The 9,304-nt window shown below is 38.6% G+C and overlaps 1 pseudogene; it reads right to left on the bottom strand.

The window, feature by feature from the left end:
* Positions 1-6,737: 6,737 nt before the first annotated feature.
* Positions 6,738-8,546, bottom strand: LOC101360111 (glycerol kinase pseudogene; annotated as a pseudogene).
* Positions 8,547-9,304: the final 758 nt, after the last annotated feature.

Here is a 9,304-nt window from a genome sequence, read left to right as displayed (position 1 = left end):
ACAATATTATAAAATCACAGAATAAGTAGTGACAAATTATGCCAAGGGGTCTATATTAGTTTGCTATTGCACTGTAACAAATCACCACAAATTTAGTGGCTTAAAATAACACAGGTTTATTGTTTTGTAGTTCCAGAGGTTAGAAGTCAGGGATGGATGTTACTTGGCTAGAATTAAGGTATTGGCAGGGCTGCATTCCTTCTGGAGGTTCTAGGAGAGAATCTTGTTTCCTTGCCTTTTCCTGCTTCTAGAGGCTGTCCACATTGCTCAGTTTGAGGTCCCATTTCATCCTTAAAGCCAACAATAGCTGCTTGAGTCTTTCTTACATCATATCAATCTGACACTGACTCTCTTATCTCCCTCTATCACTTATAAAGACCTATAAGATTAGACTTAGCTCACTTGAATAATCCAGAATAACCTTCCAATCTCAATACCCTTAATTTAATCACATTTTCAAAGTCCCTTTTACCACATAAGGTAATATATTCATAGGTTCTGGGGATTAGGACACGGGCATCTTTGGGGGAGCATTACCCTGCCTACAACGGTGTCAGAGGAAATTAAGGTGACTTGAGATAATTTCACACAAGATGGTGTTGGTGGAATCTTTCATATGAGAAGGAGATTCCCAAGCAGATAAGGTATATGTGTGAGGGAGAGAAGGAAGGTAGATTCCAGGCAGACAGATTCCTATCCAGAACAGAGCCAAAAGCCTTTTATCCCTTGCTTCCCTGTTAAATATACAATCTGTCATATAACCTGGCCTAATCTTCCCAGTCATTGTGCTCATTATTAGCATCTGCTGCCTGGTGGTGCAGTGGTTAAGAGCTGTGGCTGCTAACCAAAATGTCAGCAGTTCGAATCCACCAGCTGCTCCTTAGAAACCCTATGGGGCTATTCTACTCTGTCCTATTGGGTCACTATGAGTTGGAATTGACTCAATGGCAACGGGTTTGGTTTTTCTTTCTTTCTTTGACTATCCTATAACGAAGGCCACTTAATACAACTATTATTCAAATTTACGAAACAACTATTAATGTCAAAGATGAAGATTTTTACCAAGTTCTGCAGTCTGAAATTGATCAAATATGCAGTCAAGATGCATTGATAATTGCTGGTGATTGGAATGTAAAATTTGGAAACAAAGAAGAAGGATTAGTAGTTGGAAAATATAGCCTTGGTGATAGAAATGATGCCGGAGATCCCATGATAGAATTTTGCAAGACAAATGACTTCTTCATTGCAAATACCTTTTTTCAATAACATAAACAGCTATACACATGGACCTCATTGGATGGAATACACAGGAATCAAATTGACTACATCTGTGGAAAGAGAGGATGGAGAAGGTCAACATTATCAGTCAGAATAAGGCCAGGGACCAACTGCAGAACAGACCATCAATTGCTCATAGGCAAATCAAGTTGAAGTTGAAGAAAATTAAAACAAATCCACAAGAGCCAAAGTAGAACCTTGAGTATATCCCACCTAAATTTAGAGACCATCTCAAGAATAGATTTGATGCATTGAACGCTAATGACCGAAGACCAGATGAGTTGTGGGAAGACATCAAGGACATCATACATGAAGAAAGCAAGAGGCCATTAAAAAGACAGGAAAGAAAGACAAGACCAAAATGGATGTCAGAAGAGACTCTGAAACTTGCCCTTGAACGTCGAGTAGCTAAAGCGAAAGGAAGAAATGATGAAGTAAAAGAGCTGAACAGAAGATTTCAAAGGGCTGCTTGAGAAGACAAAGTACTATAATGACATGTACAAAGACCTGGAGTTAGAAAACCAAAAGGGAAGAACATGCTCAGCATTTCTCAAAATCAAATACAATGTAGTAGAAACAGATTCCTTTCTCTTAAATGTTACAGTACACAGACTACTGTTGTTTTATTTATTATTCTTATGGAAGAAAATCTGCTTCATGTATATCACTCAAGAATATTTATGTTACCTTTTTATAATAACATATTTTCTATTTCTTTTTTTTTTGTCCCCTTAAATATATCCCTACACTCCTGTGCTATTTCTTTGGATTCTTCCTTGGTGACCTAGCCTAATTTCTAAGGATAGTTGCATTCCCACTTGCTTTTCGTATTTCCTATTGCCCTGATTTTTGCAAAGTTTGTGTTTTTCTATTGTTTTAGTCTTTTCAATACATTGAGAATTTGGGCTGTAGAAGTTTCCCTTAAAAAGAACAATGTCATGAGGATTTATTTAACAAATCCTCTGGAAAGATCATAAAACATCTTCTATGATTGTTTACATCTCAACATTTATGGTAGTGACCAAGGATGTTTGAGGAACTCCAAGCCTTAAGCAACAACTAATATTTAAATAGTGTCTGTCATGTGCCAAGCACTGCGATGAAAACCAGGGATGTAAGTATGAGATGAGAGTGAAGATTTAAGAATTCATGAGATATGGTCCCTGCCACAAAGGAAATAAGTACAGAAAGGACACAGATATGCAGATAGTTATAATGCAATACGATAAGTGCTTTTACAAACGTATGAACTAACTCCTTTGGGAGCACAGATAAAGGAGCAATTAATTCAGCCTGAAGGAGTTCAGAGAAGCTTCAGATAAGAGGTCACATTTCAATTGGGCCTTGAAAGGAGAGTAGGACTTCATCAGGGATTTAAGGGTAATGAAGAGATAGAAGGGAAAGAAGGAAAGTATATAACAAGTAGAAGAGTCAGCATGAACAGGGGATCATGAACACTCATGGCTCAGTCTCTAGCACAGGTTAAGCACCAATAAGTATTTTGAACGAATGACTGTATGAATGAATAAATTTATGAAGAGTTGTCTATAATTTTACTACCCTCTCGTGTCAAAATACAGGTATTTGGGGGTAAGACGAAGGCATAATTGTTGCAGATTGCATACGACTCATAGGTGTCATTAGCTTGAGTTCCTCTCCATGGTCATCATGATCAGGCACGAAGATGGAGATTCTCCAAAAAAATCTCACTTTCTTTCTTTTTTGGGAAGTAATGAAGGGGGCAATGCAAAGGAATTACAGTCATGGCATTCCTTTTCTTAGCTCCCTTAGCATCTCTTCATACTGTCGGGCAGCTGAAGCACAAAGATATGGGCACTGGATTCATAAGCCAGATGGTTAATAACTAGCTAAAGAGAAATGGGTGGGTGGAGCATTCCAGGCAGTCAGAACAGCCAGTAAAATGTACTGTGAGGAAGGGAGCCTGCAAAACTGTCATTGTGGCTGGACTGCAGAGAATAAAGCAGAACATGGTCACAGAGGGCTAGAAAAAGAGGGAGAGGCCAGTCTCTGCAAGACCTTGTAGAACATGTTGAAAATGTAGATATAAAAGGGATGAGAAATTCTGAAGTAGTTTAAGTAGCGGTTTAATACTGGTAGGGTTCGAATTCAAAATAAAAATATATCACTCTGCCTCAGAGAAGCCTGCAGATTGAGAAATGTTTGTCAAGGTTGGTGTTTCTGTGCACACTGAGACAGAAGCCTATGGCACTTGTTCAAGCAAGAGAAGATGGTAGCTCGGGGTAGGTGATGGCAGTGGAGTTGGAGAGAAATGAACAGATTTGAGAAGGATTTAGAAAGTAAAATAGAAATTGTAAACACCTAGTAGAAAAATAAGTATCTAATACGTATTTGTGGAAACATTTAAATACTTGTAATTAGGGTATAAAGGTTTTCACTGGCTAAATCTTTTCAGAAGTAGACTGCCAGGTCCTTCTTCCTAGTCTATCTTAGTCTGGAAGCTCAGCTGAAACCTGCGAGCCATGAGTGACCCTGATGCTATTTGAATGCCGATGGCATAGTTTCCAGCATCACAGCAACACGCAAGCCCCCAAATTATGACACACTGACAGACACATGGGAAGACCCTCAATGAGATGGATTGACACAGTGGCTGCAACCATGGGCTTAAGCATAACAAGACTGTGAGGATGGCCCAGGACCAGGTGGTGTTTCGTTCTGTTGAACATAGGGTCGCTATGAGTCAGAACCAACTCAATGGCACCTAACAACAACAATTAAGAGTATTCATTAATTCTTTTGCCCATTCAACAAATATTTATCGAGTACTAATTATTAGCCAAAAAAATTTGGGCAAGGCGTTGAGGACACAGTAACTGTGAAACAGGGTGTTGAGGACACAGTAACTGTGAAACAAGAGAATGAAGATCCCTGATCTAATGAAACGTATATTCTGGTGAGTAACAGGCAATAAACAAATAGTTGTATGGTCAGGATAATGTGGATAGTGCCACGAAGTGGGCAGCAAGAAATTCCTTTAGATTGGGTGGTTAGGGAAAGTGTGCCAAGGAGAGGATATCTGAAGTCACCATAGTGACGAGAAGTTGATCCTTATGGTAACAAAGCAAGCAAAATCTCATCTTTGAGTTAGATAGCCTATTAGTCTTTTTACTGTCTTGCTGGTCTCTTCCTTTCTTTGAGGATTCAAAACAAAATTATTAACGCCTGTCTATGTTTTCAGGAATCTATCTCTGCATTTAACTCCTCAATGTTACAGCAGGGAAACCACTAGGACAATAATCCCTCATAGGATGTTTTGCTCCTTCTGCCTCAGAGACAGAATGGACTCCCACTAGTCTTAAAAAAAAAAAAAAAAGTAAATAGTAATCCTCACTACATAAATCCTTTCTAAAAGCTGCTTATTTAAACAGGTTCAAGTTTAAAACTGATTAAAGCTTCATCACTTATTTTCCTTCTTTTTTTTTTAAAAAATTAATAAAACAGTTCAGCATGCATTTAATTGTAGATTGATAAAATGTTTTGAACACTGTAAAACCAGTAATATTAGGGTTGTTATTTTATGGGAACATCAGGTGTCTGGAGAAGATGGTCTCCAAAGAGTTACATTTTTTAACTGGTAATTCTATTAATTTTTAAAAATTTGTTTGTTACTCATTTGACCCTTTTTTAAGTTATTCTAGGTTGAAATCTTAAAAGCTTGTTGCTGATGAGGGATTAATGATCACTGGAATTCTTTTAAGTTTGAAATCTACAAAGTGTGGATACATAAGTAAGTCTCTATATACATATACCTTTATAAAGAAATATGTATATATATTTATAATCTATATACACATACCTTTGTAGATATACATATACCTTTATAGATAAATAAGACATTACATTTAATAAACCCCATAAAGTATCTTAGAATACAATTAAATTGCTTGGTCTATTTCTATTGTGGTGTTCTGTGATGTTCATTCTAATTTTCCATGTTCTTGTAGAGAAGGAATCTGAAACCTCGAGGGAAAAAGAAAGCATACACATGCTATTAGACACACATTTTCGAGCAGTAGGAAGTCAGTAGTAAGTGTCAGAGATTTATCAGGATTGCGTCCTATATAAGGAGCACTGATGGCACAGTGGTTTAAGCACTCAGCTGCTAACCGAAAGGTCAGAGGTTCGAACCCACCAGCCACTTCGTGGGAGAAAGATGTGGCAGTCTGCTTCTGTAAAGATTTACAGCCTTGGAAACCCCATAGGGCAGTTCTACTCTGTTCTATAGGGTGACTATGAGTCAGAATTGACTCAGTGGCAGTGGGTTTGGTTTTTGGTTGAGTGTTCTATATATAAACAATTGCCATCAGGTGTGCACTGGTATGAGGTCATCCATACACCCAGGCAGTAATTTGAGCAATTTAGAATTTCAGGGAGTCTTGATGGAGAATAGATCACTGAAAAGTTTTTCAAGTGTAAAATGTATCTTTATGGCAGATGTCTCAAAGAAACAGATCCTGTCTTTTCAAATTAATTTTTTTTTTTGAAAAACAAAAACTACTTTATTTGGACCAGAGTTTATGTTTGAAAACAATGTTTACTGCAGTGTTTTTCTTTTTTCAGCATATATCCAGATAAGACAATTAAATAAAAAGGCAAAGTATAAGAAATATAGTTGAATTCACCATAAAGTACATTTTCTTTTACTGGCATAGAATATACACTTAAATTTTAAATGCTGGCTCTTTAAGAAAGTTTCTTCTGGTAAATAATATGCATAACCATTGCCCAAAAATGTATACAGCTGTTTTCCCCAGAATATTTATATACATAGTGGTCCACTTAAGACCAGCCAGCCCTGTTATAACCTATTGAATACAATGTGCTCTTAATCTACCCTCATAATAGAAAATATATAGGCATGTATGTTAATATACAAAGTAAAAAATACCAAAAGGAGAGATGAAAAGAAAATTAAAAAAAGAGGAAAAAGTGTCCTTCCCTATAAGATCCAGTCAGTAAATTCAGTGTAATTAGTAAGACATGTAAAATGTCTGAATAATTTCAGTTTTGGCAAATAATTTCCAGTAAAATATCTAAGTTACCAGAGTACTAAATTTCCATTTTAAGAATTTAGTAGAGGTTTCCATTAGACATTCAGTGAAGATGTTGTGGTCTCCTTAAGGTGTAGAAAAGATACCTTTTTTGGGTTATTTTTTTTTAAATCCCTCAATTTTAGCCAGTTAGTAATAACCTTTTAATCAAGTGTGTGTAGTGCAAAGAATCAAATCCCGATTCATCAGTGTTGCAATATGTTTGATAAAAAATTCCATGAACAGGATCTGAATTCTTCCTAGATCTTAGAGGGAATGAGGGGAGAATATTATGGCAATGGAGGGGGTCAGCCCCAAAAGCGGCCAGCCCAACCTTAACTATTGAGTTAAAACACCAGATCTTCCTATAGCGTTCTTTCTGCTGCATTTTCTTTATTTCAAGCCACAGGTTTACTTGAAGGGTCAAGCAGCAAGTGGCTTATAAATAAAATCGGTCTATCAATAGTGTCATCACATTAAGAGACAAAATTGCTGGATTCTCTCATGTAAAAAGCTCACATCTTGGGAGTCCATGAGTTGGTATTATTTACGGAATACCTGAGATATCTCTTGCTCCGATTAACATAACCATGCTACTCCCTATAAAAAAGCCCAAGGGCAGACTACAGAAGATTCTAGGGTCACCACTTTCAAGAGACTGAGCTGTAACCCAACCTACTGACTTCATCACAGCCTTTTTCCAAGTAGAATAACGAATTTCACTTTCCCCAGCGTTGATCTGTGGTTCAAATCGCTCCATGGTGACAGCTGACACATCCTCAGGTTGTAGACGCCAGAGGCCGACTCCTTCCGCGGCCCCTGCGGCCATGGCAACTCCCAGAGCCGTTGTCTCGGGCATGGAGGGCTTCACTACTGGAATATACAGAATGTCCGCTTGTAGCTTCCGAAGAGTTTTGTTGCTGGTCATTCCTGCATCTACCAGCAGATGGCTGAGTGGAATTCCGCAGTCGCAGTTCATGGCGTGCAAAATCTCTCGAATTCGGAAACAAACAGCTTCTAATGCAGCAAAAGCAATATGACATTTACTGGTGAACTGAGTAAGACCACAGATTAACCCTCTTGCACTGGGCTCCCAATAAGGTGCATATAACCCTGAAAATGCTGGGACGAAGTAGCAGCCATAAGAAGTACTACTTCTTTAGCAAGTTTTTCAGTTTCCTCTGAGGTACTTACAATTCCAGGATCGCCTCTTAGCCAGCGAATAATAGCACCAGCTATAGCACAGAATCTTCCAGTGCATAATGTACCGGCTTGTCTCTGCCGAGTTTGTAAGCCACCGTGGTCAGAAGGCCGTGTTCAGAAAATACACGCTTAATGGCCTGTATTACTAAGTAAGAAACAGCTGTTCTTACTTGTTTTCGGCTTGTCCATCCTGAAAGCACATTTGTCCCGCTAATGCAGCCGACTGGTCTCCTAAGCACCCAGAGATTGGCACATCTCCAAGGCCTCAGCTTTCACGAGGCCATAGATCTCAGAAGAACTCCAAACGTTTGGAAGAATCGCCTTTGAAATTCCAAAAAAGTCGCAGAGCTCTTTATCCCATTCCAAAGAATGAATGTTAAAAAGCATCGTCCTACTTGCATTTGTTACATCTGTACAATGGACACCTCCTTTGGCTCCTCCAATCAAACTCCCAATAAGCCATGAATCAATGGTCCCAAAAAGAGCTCTATCTTCTTCAACAGCTTCTTGAACTTTTCTCACATTGTCAAGGATCCAACGAAGTTTCACAGCACTGAAGTAAGTGCTAAGTGGAAGGCCTATCTTGGACTTGACAAAGTTATCATTTCCTGGAATTCTTTTACTAAGATTCTCCACGGGAGACTGGGTTCTTAGATCAAGCCACAGCATTGTAGCGAGGCTCTCCGGTCAACTTGCCCCAGACGACGGTGGTTTCCCTCCGATTGCTGACACCAATAGCTTTTATGTTGGAAATACCAGTATTGAGCTCTCGAAGCTTCTCACACGTTTTTCCCCGTACACTGGTAAACAGACCGCAGAATTTCCTTAGGGTCTTGCTCCACCCATCCTTCCCTTGGGAACTCGTTTTATTTCCACTTGATGACTAAGTAGCTCAGCTGTTTTTGAATTCAACACCAAAAAGTGCGTGGATCTGGTGGCCTGATCCACCGCCCCCACCAAAGGCCCCAAAACTGCCCTCCTCGCGGCTGCCATGAAATCAGCTTCCAATCGGCCTGCGACCCTGGCGGGTTTCCCAGGTGAAGGCGGCTGGCAGGGGGAAGGGTGGGGGGCTACACAGCGTGAGGCAGCGCGCGATGGCTGAACCCGAATTAATTTTTTTTAATGATTTGTTTGTTAAATCAATTTTAAAAAACTATTTATTTATAAACACGCACAAAAATATGTTGATATACTATTAGTTTTACAAAATAAGAGGTGACTCCAAAGTAGAGAATATATATGCATGTATATTTGGTTTCTTCTGCCTGGAACAATCCACAAAAAAAAAGGCAAGAACTTTATTACTAAACAGAGGTTGAGTTTATCGAAACATTGTTATCATTTTTTCACATTGTTGAAATCAAAACAAATTTCACAAACAGAAATGTAATCATGACTAAAAATACAGTTACAAAACTCTTATTTCTAGATTGCTACTCTAAATAATATTCATTCTGTCATTGGGAAATTGTTATTCATTCTAGAATCTAGACCTTCAGATAGATTTCATCTTTAGTAGCGTGGAATCTACTTTAATCAAATGGGACATTCTTTATGTCAGAGTACTAACCCTGTGGCAGAGCTTGTTGTCCTCTCTATATGCATCCTTTGCTTCTTCTTTTATATTAGAGCTCCAGAGTTTTAGAGTACAGGTAGTCCCCAACTTACAACATATTCGAGTTACCATGAACCGCACTTACGGCTGTCCTTTTTTTTTTAATTTGTACATTTTTAACGTATGTATGTACGTA

Source organism: Trichechus manatus, unplaced genomic scaffold (genome assembly GCF_000243295.1).
Source record: "Trichechus manatus latirostris isolate Lorelei unplaced genomic scaffold, TriManLat1.0 scaffold00230, whole genome shotgun sequence".
Lineage (NCBI taxonomy): Eukaryota > Metazoa > Chordata > Mammalia > Sirenia > Trichechidae > Trichechus > Trichechus manatus.
This window is presented reverse-complemented; position numbering and strand designations above follow the sequence as displayed.